The sequence below is a fragment of the Eptesicus fuscus genome, chromosome 14 (assembly GCF_027574615.1).
Source record: "Eptesicus fuscus isolate TK198812 chromosome 14, DD_ASM_mEF_20220401, whole genome shotgun sequence".
In the NCBI taxonomy this organism is placed as follows: domain Eukaryota; kingdom Metazoa; phylum Chordata; class Mammalia; order Chiroptera; family Vespertilionidae; genus Eptesicus; species Eptesicus fuscus.
Genome location: NC_072486.1, coordinates 43,889,141 through 43,904,677, shown reverse-complemented (window position 1 = coordinate 43,904,677; position 15,537 = coordinate 43,889,141). Strand labels below are relative to the sequence as shown.

The window sequence follows — 15,537 nt, the reverse complement described above, 5'->3', positions numbered from 1 at the left end:
GCTGGCCCTGTCCCTGATAGCCACCCACCCCGATTGGGGCTGGGGCCGGCCAACCAACCTCCCACAGCCCCGCCCCCTGGCTAGTCCTGCTCCGATCAGCTGCAGTCAGGGCGGGCCAGCCCAACCCCACCGGTGCAGGAATTTGTGCACTGAGCCTCTAGTACAGGGGTCCTCAAACTTTTTAAACAGGGGGCCAGTTCACTTTCCCTCAGACCGTTGGAGGGCCGGACTATAGTTTAAAAAAACTATGAACAAATTCCTATGCACACTGCACATATCTTATTTTGAAGTAAAAAAACAAAACGGCAAAAACACCTGCATGTGGCCTGTGGGCCGTAGTTTGAGGACGCCTGCTCTACTATATACATAATTTATCAGAGTGTTTGGTACCCATGATATTTTACCACTTCTTATCAAGTATAAAAACTTTACTTCCATGTATGTCCCTTTACCCTCCCCATGTTTTAAACATAGTTGTCTTAAATATTTACTTAACATTCATTGAGCACATCATTTGGTAATAAACATTTTACTTCACCTACGAAATATGATTTAAGAAACTCATGGAAAGGATAGTTTACTATATGTACCCCTTTTCACCCATTCTTATATTCTTTGTGAAGTTCTAAGTCTTCTTTTGTTATCTATCTTTTGTTCCTTTCTGTTTAGAAAACTTAGCCATTCTTTTAGGAAAAGGTTTGCAAGCCACAAATTCTCTTAGTTTTTGTTCATCAGAGAACATTTTTATTTTATTTTCATTTTTGAGGGATATTTTCACCAGATACAGCATTTGCAATTGATAGTTCTTTTCTTTCAGATTCTGAGAAATGCTGTGCTACTTCCTTTTGGCCTCTTATTTCAAATGAGAAATGCATTGTCATTTGAGTTGGTGCTCCTTCATAAGTAATGTGTCACATTTCCCTGGCTGCTTTCTTGTGTGTGTGTGTGTGTGTGTGTGTGTGTGTGTGTGTGTGTGTGTGTGAGTTTAATCCTCCCCCGAGGATTTTTTTCCATTGATTTCTAGAGAGAGTGGAAGGGAGGGAGAAGAGGGAAAGAGAAACATCATGTGAGAGTGACACCTAAACTGGTTTCCTCTTGCACATGCCCCTATAGAAGGGGGACCTGCAACTAAGGTATGTGCCCTTGAGCAGGAATTGAACCTGCAACCCTTCAGTTAGTGGGCTGATGCTCTAACCACTTACCTAAACCAGCCAGGGCTATGTATATGTTTTTACTTTAGTTTTCAGAAGTTTAATTATAATATCTCTTGGTGTGGATTTCTTTGATTTGTCTTTTTGGGGGGTTTGCTCAGCTTCTTGAATCTGTAGGGTTATGTCCATCACTAAATTTGGAGAGTTTTCAGCCATTATTTCTTTGTTTGCATAAATTTTCAGTTCTACTCTTTCTTCTCCTGCTGGGACTTTTAATATAAATTTAGCTCTTTTGTTATTGTTCCACAGATCCCTGAAGCTCTGTTAATTTTTTTCAGTCACTTTCTATTGTTCAGATTTGGTAAATTCTGTTGATTCTCAAGTTCATTGGTTCTGTCCTCTGTCATCTCCACTCTGCTATTGAGCCCATCCAATCGTTATTTCTTTTGGTTATTATACTTTCCAGTTATAAATTTTTCATTTTTAGTAACTTTTATTTCTTTGCGGAGATATTCTAGTGCGTCACTTATTTCAAGGATATTTATAATTGCTTGTTGAAACACTTTTATGATGGCTGCTTTAAAATCCTTGCCAGGTAATTCTAATATTTGATTCATTATTGTGCATTTTATTTATTTTATTTATTTATTTATTTAAATATATTTTATTGATTTTTTACAGAGAGGAAGGGAGAGGGATAGAGAGTTAGAAACATTAATGGGAGAGAAACATCCATCAGCTGCCATGTGCCCGCAACCAAGGTACATGCCCTTGACCAGAATCGAATCTGGGACCTTTCAGTCCACAGGCCGATGCTCTATCCACTGAGCCAAACCCGTTAGGGCATTCTTGTGCATTTTAAAGGAAAACAATATTTAAGTAATGAAAAATCATCACTTCAATTTTTCAGGTCCACTTACTATGTGCTATGTATGGATAGGTTGTGCTGAGTGCTTTATATGGATTACCTCATCTTACCTAATAATAGACAAACATGTAAATTGACCGTACCTCCACTACGCCCACAGCCAATCAGAGTGAGTATGCAAATTAGAAGGCCAAAGATGGTGGCCACCCAGCTGCGAAGATGGCAGACTCCAGCCAGAATCTGCAGCAAATATGAAGATGGCAGACTCTGGCCAGAGTCTGCAGCGAAGACAAAGATGGCAGACTCTGGCTGGAGCGAAGATCTGGGTCCCGGGTGCCGGAGGAAAACCAGTGCTGGAAGCCAAGGGAAGGAAGGCCTATTGCACGAATCTCTTTGTGCAACGGGCCTCTAGTTTAATATAAACCATAACTTATCTGGTTCTATATAAGGCAGGAGAGGCTATCTATGCTGCAGTAACAGAAATTTCCAAAATTGAAGTGGTTTAACATATCATCGATTTATTTCTGAGTAGATTCAGTGGTGCAGGGAGAGGAAATTGTGGTATCAATAATACAGAAATGTCATCATTTTCCGTAGGGTGTTTCCTGTTTATGTATGGACCAGTGTGTTGTGGAATACTTGGTCATACAGCTGGAAACTGAAGCAGCTCTGTTTCATGGATATATGTACTTTTTAAAGCCCTGCTTACTTTGAATAGGTTCTTGGTATATTATTATTTAGAAGTATATTTCACGTTTTCTTAAAAGAGTTTAATATGTTGTACAAAGAATTTTGCAGTAGAAGCATTAAATGTTAGCCTAATATTTCAAGATTGAACTTGTGCAGCAAAGAGAAGAATAACAAGGGAAAAACCATTAGGCTAAGGAGGGGTGGCAAGGAAGTAGGGGAGTGTACTTAATGGAAATCAATTTGTAATAAGGTCTGCTATGTACCAGGTATGGGTTCCAGGAACTTTTTGTTATTTGTGAAAGCAACTGAATAGTTAAACTAAGGACTATTCTGTTTACAGTGTGTTCCTTTGTAACAAAGATTGCATATAAATTATATCACCCCTTGCCTGAGCCATGGCATGTAATGACAGACAGTTAATTAGTGCCACCTCTGTCTTTTGTTATCATTATTAACAAACATACTCTCTAAATAGATGTCCATTCAGATCTGGCTTAATTCTTGCAAATATCACAATTAGGAAGCCTTGAACATGTTACACATATTAACTGTGGACTGACAAATAGCTACTTAAAATAAACCAACATGCAATTTTTGTTGAATGAGAAACTAATATTAAAATAAAATGCAACTTCTAGATGTATCAGCCACATGGAGAGTTCTTTTTCAGATTTGTTAAAATAAAAATCAGTCATGAGAAATCAGGAGATAGATTTTTTTAAAGTCAGGAAATGCATCACACAAAAATTATTTATTTTACCTGGTGAGTAGAATATTGTGAATAATTCATTGAAATATAAATTGATTCTTTACATGTATTAATTATAATAAACAAATTTATAGTAACTAAAATGGTAATGTGCCTTGTTATGAGATTGATTGCTGAGAAAAATGAAGCATGGGATTATAATAGATCCTTCCAAATTGCCTTTGAATTTAAAATTTGCTCTTTCATTTAATGAGCTATTAATATTAACAGGTTCTGCTGACTATTGCATCATTCATTCAGGCATGGATAAACATTCCCTTTGAAGCATATATTATAAAAATTATATGTTTGGAAACTTAGTGGAAACTTTCTGGATGCAAATACAGATTGTTAACCTATATTTCTGCCACTTGTTAGAGATCGGAAAGATAAACATGACTCTAGCGTAGTATATCTTTGAACAGAATTTATAATTTCACTACCTAGGAGAAAAATTATTTTAGGCAGTCCAAGATAGACTGATTGATCATTGTATTCACTTAGCAAATATTTATTGAGTACTTTTGTTTTTTGGGTGCTAACATACACCAGTATTTGATGAAGGAGGGAGACAATAAGCAAAAACATATACTACCTGTATCCCCCGCAAGCCGCTGTCCCAGTGCTGGAGCTGAAAGTGAGTAGTATACCAGGTGGTAATAAACATTGAAGATAAAAAAGATAACATTGGGTAAGAGGACTGTGGCATGGACTGAGGTGTTGATTTATCTTAGTCAGGAAAGGCCTCTCCAAGGAGATGAAATTTGAGTAAATACCTGGGGGAAAGGTCTTGTAGGTAAAAGCAAGAGTAAATGCAGTATGGTCAGGTGGGGTCATGCTAGACATCTTCAAGGATGTGAGTGGGGCTGGAGCTGTGTGGTAGCAAATGAAGTAATGAGTGGCCAAGAACATAGAGCCTGCAAATCAATATATGGACTTTGGTTTTTACTGTGAGATGGGAAGCCATTGGAGAGTCATTGTTGTTTTATTAATATATTTTTATTGATTTCAGAGAGGAAGGGAGAGGGGAGAGAGAGATAGAAACATCAATGATGAGAGAGTATCATTGATTGGCTGCTTCCTGCACACCCCCTACTGGGGATCAAGCCCACAACCCAGGCATGTGCCCTGACTGGGAATTGAACCATGACCTCCTGGTTCATAGGTGGATGCTCAACCACTGAGCCACCACAGCCCGGCAGGAGAGTCATTGTTTTTTTAATCAATCAATCAATTTTATTGTTGTAAGTGTTACAGATGTTCCCCTTTTTTTCCCCATTGACCTCACCTGTCCATGCTCCCCACCAGGCCTTCACTACACATTATTGTCTGTGTCCGTGGGTTATGTATATAAGTTCTCTGGTTAATCTCTCCTTCACTCTCCCTGCCTTCCCTCTGAGATTCATCAGTCTGTTCCTTGCTTTTAAGTCTCTGTCTCTGGATCTATTTTGTCCATCAGTTTATTTTGTTAATTAGATCCCATATGAGTGAGATCATGTGATATTTATCTTCTCTGACTGGCTTATTTTGCTTAGTATAATACTCTCCAGGTCCCTCCATGCTGTCTCAAAGTGTAAGAGTTCCTCCTTTTGTACAGCTGCATAGTATTTCATGGTGTAAATGTACCACATCTTCCTTATCCACTCATCTACTGATGGGCACTTGGGCTATTTCCAGATCTTAGCTATTGTAAATAACACTGCTATGAACATAGGAGTATACCTATTCTTTGTGAACGCTGTTTTAGGATTCTTAGGATGTATTCCTAGAAGTGGGATCACTGGGTCATATGGCAGTTACATTTTTAGTTTTGTGAGGAAATTCCATACTGTTTTCCACAGTGGCTGTACCAGTCTGCATTCCCACCAGCAGTGTACTAGGGTTCCCTTTTCTCCACATCCTTGCCAGCATTTGTCATTTGTTGATTTGTTGATGGTAGCCATTCTGGTGGGTGTGAGATGGTACCTCATTGTCCTTTTAATTTGCATCTCTCTGATGACTAGTGACTTTGAGCATGTTTTCATATGTCTCTTGGCCATCTGTATGTCCACTTTGGAGAAATGTCTATTTAGATTCTTTGCCCATTTTTTAATTGGATTATTTGTTTTCCTTTTGTTAAATTGTTTAAGTTCCTTATATATTTTGGAAATTAACTGCTTAGCAGATGTATCATTGGCAAATATGTTCTCCCATACAGTGGGCTCCCTTTTCATTTTGTTGATGGTTTCTTTTGCTGTGCAGAAGCTTTGTTTTAGTAAGATTATTCTAGATGCTGCTTGAAAAAATTCTGGGGTAGTGGTGTGTAGGAGGTAGGAAGCAGCAAGATTAGTTAGGAGGCTTTGGGAACTCTTGTTAGAGGCGATAAAGGACTTTGTATATTTTTGAAGTAGATCCAGGATATTTGCTGACTAGGATTTGCAGGTGTAAGTGAAAGAGGAATCAGGTTGAGCAACCAGATTGAGGTAGGTAGAGTTGTTTACTGAGATAGGTGAAGTCTGGCCATAACTGTTTTTGGTGTTTAGGGTGAGGTGGTGGTGGTGGTGGTGGTGGTGGTGAGTAGATCAGAAGTTTCAATTTGAGTATTTTAAGATGGAGATGTCAATTAGACATCCAAGTGGAAAGTCAGGTAGGTAGTTGGGTAAAGAATACTAGTGCAGGTCTGAGCTGGAGAGAATTTGAGTCAGCTTTTAGATGATGTTTAAAACCATGAAACTGGGAGATTAAAAATGGTGGCAGAGTAAGTGGATGCTGCACAGACATGCTCCCAGGAACAAACTAAATTTACAGAATTTAGTAATTCCCAGGAATTACAACTAAAAAAGAAAACTCGCAGGAGAGAGCCCTGATACCTGAGGACCAAAAGTAGAGACCGCATAGAGACCGGTAGGAGGGGCAGAGACGCGAAAGGGCTGGCCTGACACCCACAGGCCGCAACTGAAGTCCTGGAGAGAGATCTCAGCTGTGGGGGGTTGCCATTGAAACCATGAAACTGGATTGAGATCATTTAGGGCAGTGGTCGGCAAACTCATTAGTCAACAGAGCCAAATATCAACAGTACAATGATTGAAATTTCTTTTGAGCGCCAAATTTTTTAAACTTAAACTTCTTCTAACGCCACTTCTTCAAAATAGACTCGCCCAGGCCTGTGGTATTTTGTGGAAGAGCCACACTCAAGGGGCCAAAGAGCCGCATGTGGCTCGCGAGCCACAGTTTGCTGACCACGGATTTAGGGCATGAGGTCAGATGAATGAGAGGTCTTAATGTCTGGACCTCAAGGGTACTGCAATACCTGGTAGATGAAGGGATGTTAGCAACGCACATTGAGAGGGAGTAGTCATTGAGGTGGGAAGAGAACCAAATGAAAGTGGTGTCCCAGAAGGTGAGGGTGGAATGCATCTCAGGAAGAAGAGCATGGTCAGCTATGCCAATTGCTGCTGAGAGGAGGGATCAGATGAGGTCTAGGGATTCCCCATTGGATCTGCAAAGTGAGGTTATTGGTGATCCTACAAGAGCAGGCATGACTCATGCTGGTGAGTTGCTGGTGGGGCCTGGTTCAAATGGGCTCGAGAGAGATTGGGTTGGCAAAATGTCTTTGATGCTCTAGGAAATTCTTGTACTGTGTATTATTGAATGGTGATATCTAGAATGCTCAGAGGCACACATTTGTTAAGAAGATAATGTGTACTTAGTTCTTTGCTTGTGGTGAGAAGGTATTCATTAAGTACAGTTGCTGCTGCTGTTTTGTTCTTTTGTCCAGTTCTGTGACAGCTACTTTCATGAGGGCAAGGACCCTGTCACTACGGTCTCACTAGCAGAGCTTCTTGTGAGTGAATAAATGAATTGATTTCAGTAATTCTCACAACCATTATGTGAAACTGGCAGTATTTCTTTATTGTGGGGATGATGAAGCCAGGGTTTTGAGAGATTTCTTTGTGAAAAATAGATACCAAGGGCCACCCCTGGCCTCCTGACTCAAGCTGAGAACTGTTTTATTTCTCAGAAAGATCATAATTTTAAAAAATATTTTATTGATTTTTTTACAGAGAGGAAGGGAGAGGGAGAGGGAGCTAGAAACATCGATGAGAGAGAAACATCGATCAGCTGCCTCCTGCACACCCCCCACAGTGGATGTGCCTGCAACCAAGGTACATGCCCTTGACCGGAATCGAACCTGGGACCCTTCAGTCCGCAGGTCGATGCTCTATGCACTGAGCCAAACCGGTTTCGGCGAGAAAGATCATAATTTAATTTAGGGACAAGCAAGTGAGATCTGGCTTTTAGCTTTGGGTTTGGGTTGGGGCGTCGAGCTCCATAGCCCATCATTATTTTTATTCTTTCTGATTCTTACACTATTCTTAGTAATGGCAGAAAGTTGGTTGGTAGGATAATGGTCTCCCCAGCATGTCTACCTCTTACTCCCTGGAACCCGTGAATGTGTTATGTTCCATGGCAAGGGAAATTAAGGTTGCAGATGGAATTAAGTTTACTAATCAGTACACTTTAAGATAGAGAGATTATACATCGAACAAGGGAAAACATACTGACGATAGTTGTAATGAAACTGCTGATACCGTCAGGTGCTGTATTTTTAGAAAAAAGGTGTGTGTGTCCTTGCTGATAATTGTTCAAGAATGAAAATGATCATTGGACTTGACAGTTCAGGCTTGATTGTACCCTGTCAGGACTGCAAGGCGTTTCTTTCTCTGCCCATTGGGTTTAATTTATGAAATTCTGTTTAGAGTTTTTACATTTAAATATATATTATTGATTTTTTACAGAGAGGAAGGGAGAGGGATAGAGAGTTAGAAACATCGATGAGAGAGAAACATGGATCAGCTGCCTCCTGCACACCCCCTCCTGGGGATGTGCCCGCGACCAAGGTACATGCCCTTGACCGGAATCGAACCTGGGACCCTTCAGTCCGCAGGCCAGGGCTAGAGTTTTTACATTTAAATTCTTACCTGAGAATGACTGAACTGTATGTTTTGTTTTGTTTTCTGTTGTTACCCTCTTTGAGAGTTTTGATGTCAGGGGTTCGAACTGAATTGAGTTTTTAATATTTCCCTGTTACGCGACAGGTTAAATAGCTTACAGACTCTCTATTCTTTGAGAGCTGTAAATAGAACTTGCTGCTAAAACTGCCTAGGTCCGTGGTCGGCAAACTGCGGCTCGCGAGCCACATGGGGCTCTTTGGCCCCTTGAGTGTGGCTCTTCCACAAAATACCACGGCCTGGGCGAGTCTATTTTGAAGAAGTGGTGTTAGAAGAAGTTTAAGTTTAAAAAATTTGGCTCTCAAAAGAAATTTCAATCGTTGTACTGTTGATATTTGGCTCTGTTGACTAATGAGTTTGCCGACCACTGGCCTAGGTCTTTCTGCAGGAGATAGGCGATAGTACTTTGATGACTTTTCCCAATTTATTCTGTGGTTATCTTACTCTGTTTGTCTTTAGAAAGTTTTATTCCTTGGACTTACTTATTATTCAGTTTTCTGGCTTATTAATGCAGTTTTGCGTTACCTTTGTCAATGTTCTTTGGTTCCCTGCAGTGCCCTTCTTCCTGCCGTGAGTGTTCTTTCCTGCAGTGCTTGTGGTGAGACTCCTGGACTCTCGATGATGCACTGCCCGGCTGTACGGGCTGTTGTCCCTGCTGGTAGGAGAAGGATGTAGACAGTTGGTGGCCAGGGCTGAACGCTTTGGTGTGGAGAAACAATGGCCCATGGCTGCAGATGGTCACCTCCTTTTGGAGGACAAGTTCTAAGGGGTGAGGAGGGTGTCTGCTCTAGAGGAACAGGCTCCAAGTCTTGGGCATGGAGGGCTGGTGGGTTTGCTGAAAGCATCCTTCTACCTTTTGGTCAGGTAGTTTATCTTTTCGTCAAACAAGTCAAGTTGTGTCATGAATTCTAATTCATATTAAAGGTAAGTATTAGCTTTCCCCTTGATTTTGATAATCATTTATCTTAATTTTTAATGTTACTGTAGGTTTTTATCTTCATAGACACTTTTGATAAGCTGTCAGAGACTTTGATGGGGGTCCCTAGTAGGGTGCTTCTTTGCAATCTCCTCTAAAATATAAGATAATCCTAAGAACTGTAGCATATTCCTTTTTATATAAAAATAAACATAAATTATAAATAAATGTAATTTTCATGAAAATTTAGTTGGCAGGACTTCTTATTGTTAGAAGGTGATAGAGCTTCATTTCTATGTATTTGTCTATAATTGTAAGTTATACTGTTTCAAATAGCCACCCTGTCTGTAAATTAATACATAGCTTAGATGATCTCTGAGGTTCCTTTTGATATTGTATGATTTGGCTTTTCCTCTCTGGAAATCTCAATGAGAATGTCTTAAAAAATCTTTCTAAATTCAGCCTGCTGTTACCACATACTTTTGTTTTCACTGTTCTTGTACCCACAGTTTTGGTAGGTGAAGTTCAGAACAATGAAAAGGCATAAACCCTGCTTCTAAGGAGGGAAGAAAGGAAAAGAGGGTTATGTTGGCTTTAGTGGTGGGAATTGTCCACCTGAATGTCATATCTTGAAGATTGGTAAGGTTATTCCATGTGGCTGGAAGGAAATGAAAAGCTTATTTGCTTTTTTTTCATTTTTGGTCCTCCTCTATATATTCTTATCGCTTTCCCAATATAAAATAAATGATGGGATTTGAACCTGTTTATGGTGTTTGGCTTAGGGCATGAGAACCTTCACCTTATTTTTTTCCTTCTTCACTTGAACATGAAATTCTGATACTACAGGGCAAAGGAGAGACCAGGGTTTATGAAGACTGCATATCTTGTGAATCTTAAGAAGAGCTCTTCAATTATTAGAGGCTCAATTTTTTTCTCACTTTTCCAAAGTGCTATGATAAGGAAAGCAGCTTTCAGAGATAAGAATCTTAGTTCAGTAAATACAAAATTTTGAAGAGGATGTTGAACAATGGCTTTAAAATATTACTTATTTTTGTCATACACTTATTTTTTTTAAAATTTGTATTTTTAGCCTTCACCGGTTTGGCTCAGTGGATAGAGCGTCGGCCTGTGGACTGAAGGGGTCCCAGGTTCGATTCCGGTCAAGGGCATGTACCTTGGTTGAGGGCACATCCCCAGGAGGGGGTGTGCAGGAGGCAGCTGATCCATGTTTCTCTCTCATCGATGTTTCTAACTCTCTATCCCTCTCCCTTCCTTTCTGTAAAACATCAATAAAATATATTAAAAAAAAAATATTTTTTTATTTCAGAGAGGAAGGGCAAGGGAGAAACATCAGTGATGAGAGAGAATCATTGATTGGCTGCCTCCTGCATGCCTCAGCCTGCAACCCCGGGCAGTAATCGAACCTGGGACCCTTCAGTCCACAGGCCGACTGCTCTATCCACTGAGCCAAACCAGCTAAGGCTGTCATATACTTATTTTGTAGTAAATATAATACATGTTTATTTTGGAAAATTTAGAAAATATTGTTAACAGCTCATGAGGGATTTTTATTTTTTGTTTTCTGGAATGATGACAGCAGCCCTGTGATATGGGTTCCTATTATCACTTCCATTCTATAGATGAAGAGACTGAAGCACAGGAAGGTTACTATTATGGTGGTTATTATTCTGATCCCCTTTCCCCATGTATGTATGTAAATTTCTTCAATAAAATTTGGATCATGCAAAGCAGATTTTATGACCTATTTTTTTTACCTAATACAATCTTTTCAGAACATTTCTCTTCATTATTAGTCTTTAAAAATAGATTTTAATGTTTATACAATAATCTCTTATTTATTTAACCCAGGATTTCTCAACCTTAACATTATTGGCCAGTTAATTTTTTATTCTGGGAGATTGTCCTGTACATTGTAGGATGTTTAGCATCATCCCTGGCCTCTACCCACTAGATGCCAATAGCACCATCTCCTCCCACTCAGATGTGATAACAAAAATGTCTCTAGACATTTCCAAGTAAATAAACGTCCTAGGAGCACAAAATCACCTCCTGTTGAAGACCACTTATTTAACCATATGCGTTTTGTATTTTTATACAGTATTTCTCATCATAGAAATTTTTTCTGGAAAGGCTCAAGATTGGTATAGCATATTTGGAGATATCTTGTATTGTTTATGTACATTTATTGATACCATTATAGTTTCATATAAATGTATAATTATATGTGATTTATACAATGTTATATAGTTTTTTGAGTATTTATGTTACTTTGTTGATAATATAGTGAATAGATCTCTTAAAAATTTTTTTAGTTGTGTTTTTGGGACTCAAATTGTATGCTTTGATTGACTTACAGTATAATTTTAGTTATACTTTAAAAAAAAGTCTTATTTGTATTTGACACCAACTGTGTTGTTTTGTGTTTTTTTTGTTGTTGTTCTCCCTCTATCTTTTCTAATAGTAATAAAAATAAATATTTTAATATATCATAGGCTATGATTTATGAAGAGAGAGAATTATTTAAAATGTAAATTTTCTAAAATTAAAATGTTCTGATACTAGATTTTGATAGCTATTTTTGTATCTTAAACTTAGAAGGTTGACTACCAGTTTTGAATATTTCAGTTCTCCTTAAGGTAATTAGAATTCTATAGAGAATGTTCTAGAGGAGGAAAGACTTTATACCTTTCTATTCATGGTTGATTATTAATCTGCTTTTTATTAATACTTGTTTTTTCAGTGTGGAAGTTTAAATTGTATTTTTTTTTGAGTATGTGAGTGTTCCCTATTATGTCTAGCTTTAAAACACTGGATATTTATTAAAAGGATTTGTCCCTGGTCAGATGTAGTTTATGGCATGAGACCAAGGAAACCAATCAATCACCTTATTAAAGTTCCTAGAGGTTCAGCTGAGATCTTTCTCACAGGTGAAGCTGGGTGGGATAAGGGCCATCTCCATAGAGTGAGATTGTCAGGCGTCCTCAAACTACGGCCCGAGGGCCACATGCGGGTGTTTTTGCCGTTTTGTTGTTTTACTTCAAAATAAGATATGTGCAGTATGCATAGGAATTTGTTCATAGTTTTTTTTAAACTATAGTCCGGCCCTCCAACGGTCTGAGGGACAGTGAACTGGCCCCCTGTTTAAAAAGTTTGAGGACCCCTGGCTAGGTCTAGGAGTGCTCAACTGGTGGTATTTTTCACTAACTTGGACTTCGTATCTTACCTCTTCTCTTCAGTCTATCTCGTGTAATTTTGTTTTGTGGGGTGGAAAGAAATAAAACAAGACAAAACTGGATTTTAATAAATAGTATCCAGAAATAAAATTTTAAGTTCTATATAGTAATAGTAACAAAATAAAATGTAGTGATCTTCCTGTTAACCTCCAGAATTCATGTAACACACATTAAAAAAAAAAAATCAAGTCTTCATTTGGACTGTAATGGTTTATAAAATGTACCAGTATGAAGGTATGGATAAAGTTAAAACAGCATGAAAAATTGGTTGTACACACCAAAAAAATTTATACCCGAGTTTGAAATTATCAGGTGAAAAGGGCTATATTCTCATTGGTATACCCATCTAAGTTATGTGACAGGACTCCCTCCATGCAAATTTACCTTTAATGTTGGTAGCAAAATAAGAGGCTTGCCTTAATTTGTTATCCCAAAAGTGTTTTTTGTTTTTTTGCTTTGAAGTTCAAAATTCAGTAAGAATGATATGAAATTTATTTTCAGAGTGTTCCAGAATCCTGTACAGTGGTTTAAAGGACTTGTCTTGAATTGAAAGTGCTATACACTGAGTGAAAGTCCATGTTAGTTGAAGAATTGATTCTTTTTAAAGGAAAGCTGCAAATTTTTCTTGTATGGGTAAATGTCACTCTGCTCATATCTCTGCTTAGCTGCAGCTCAGGACTTGTACTGTTCCATGAGGTTGTCATAGAAACGCAGTTAACTGTCATCTCAACTCACACTGTTGATGGTTTTATTTGTAGGTTTGCCCGATTATGAAAATTTCACAAAAAATTTTGATTTGCTTTTTATTAACACTGGATGTTTTTCCTTGGAAGTTCAAGTTGTACAGAAGCCTTTTTTTGTGTTTAATTTTTTTTAAAAGTGAAACTATATATTAAATCTGCTTGATTTTTAAAAAAATGTTTTTTATTTAAAATGTGATATATAGTCTGCAGCAGTAGAATAACCTCTGTGAATTGTATTTTTGAATCACTTTCCATTTCCTTTGTTTACAGCAAGCAGAAGAAAAAAAAACTTAAAAATTCACCGTTAGCCTACTTTTTACTTAACATAAAAGATACCTGTCAGAAAAGTGTGAAATGCTACATCAAGTACCTAATATTGGAGTTTTCATTTTATTTATGGTTTTTGAAGCCTGGCACGAATGCTCCAGTGAACTGTGTTGTGAAAGTATTTATTTTTATATATTTATGTGAAAGGAATTTTTTAGTTTTCACTTATAAATAAGACAGGCAAACCTTATTTACAGTAACTTTATCTAATGGTCCGTGGATGAGTGCTTTTATGCAAAATAGTCAAGAGGCTAGAATTAACTTTTCACGTTGGATGCACATTTGATGTCCAGACTTGAGCAACATGTGGCATCTTATTATAAAGACTACCATTCAGGATTCAATTTGTATTTAACGCATTTACTTCAGAATGCACACATCATTTTTGCCACATTTAATGTTAACTTCGTAATGATTTCTGTTTCTTGCTTGTGAGTACATAAGTAGAAGTGTTTACTTGTTGCTTTGTTTGTGATTTTCCTTTTTCTAGGTTCTTTATACTTGATTAATGAGCTATTTCATATTTTATTTTAATAACAGGTCACTTTTTGACATGTAACAGCTCCTTGGGTTGGGTTGATTATCATTAAAATCAAAGACAATGTTAACTACTATTAATTTTTCAAAAATAACTTTAAGAACGAATAGCAACAAATGGACATATAATAAGCACAGTTATCTATTGGTCTTTTAGATAACTGTGCTTATTATATGTCCATTTGTTGCTATTAGTTCTTAAAGTTATTTTTGAAAAATTAATAGTAGTTAACATTGTCTTTGATTTTAACACTGTAACTAAATAAACAACTAATAGTCTGCATATACTTGGAGAAGAAAATTTGACAGCTCATCATAGGCGTGGAATACTGATTTCTTAAAACCAGGTTTATTGCTTTTAAAATATAATTACTGCTCTGTAGCTAGACTACACGATGGCCTCCGATGATCCTCACCTCGTATTATTCCTGCGCTCGTGTCCTCCCTTCCCACTCTGAATCATGACTGACCTGTATGATCAATAAAATGCTGCTGAAGTGTCAGTGTACGACCTCTGAGGCGAGGTCATATGCACCATTGAAGCTTCCAGTTTGCTTTCTCTTGGATCACTTACTCTGGGGGAAGTCACCTGTCATGTCCCGAGGAGAGGTCCATGAGACAAGGAACTGTAAAGCCTCCTGCCAACAGCTAGCACCAGCCTGCCAACCATTTGAGTGAGTCATCATGGAAGCAGATACTCACACCCCATTTTAACCTTCAGATGGTTGCAACCCAAGCTGACATCTCCCCTGCAGTCCATGAGTAGATTATTTTTGTGAACTTCTGTTTTGGCCAGCTTTATCCTATCACAAGTATTGATATATGCACATTGTTTGGTTTCTCATTACATACCAATGCAATAAAGTAAAATATTTTTTGGAATCACTGTAATAATTTTTATAACTATCCTTGATTTATTAATTAATGGCCATTATAGTCATTAGAGATTTCCTAACTTAACTATGAGTATTAAGGATATCTTATGATGGTGTTTCAACACTGAGGTTAAACATATAAAGTTAGTAATAATACATATAAAATGATTAAGAAATCTATTTTGTTACTATTTTGTTAATCCTCACCTGAGGGATGGATGGATGGATGGATATATATATATATGTTTATTTATTTCAATATATTTCTTATTGATTTTTAGAGAGGAAGGAAGAGAAATAGAAACACCAGTGAGAGAGAAACATTGATGAGCTGCCTCCTGTGTGCCCCTCCTGGGGATTGAGCCTACAACCCGGGCATGTGCCTTGACTGGGAATCGAACTGGTGACCTCTTAGTTCATGGGTTGACACTCAACCA

At 37.9% G+C, this 15,537-nt stretch overlaps 1 protein-coding gene across 1 annotated transcript in view; it reads left to right on the top strand.

Moving 5' to 3' along the window:
• Nucleotides 1-15,537, top strand: part of VPS41 (VPS41 subunit of HOPS complex) — a 141,622-nt gene that overhangs the window by 16,087 nt on the left and 109,998 nt on the right. The window lies entirely within an intron of this gene.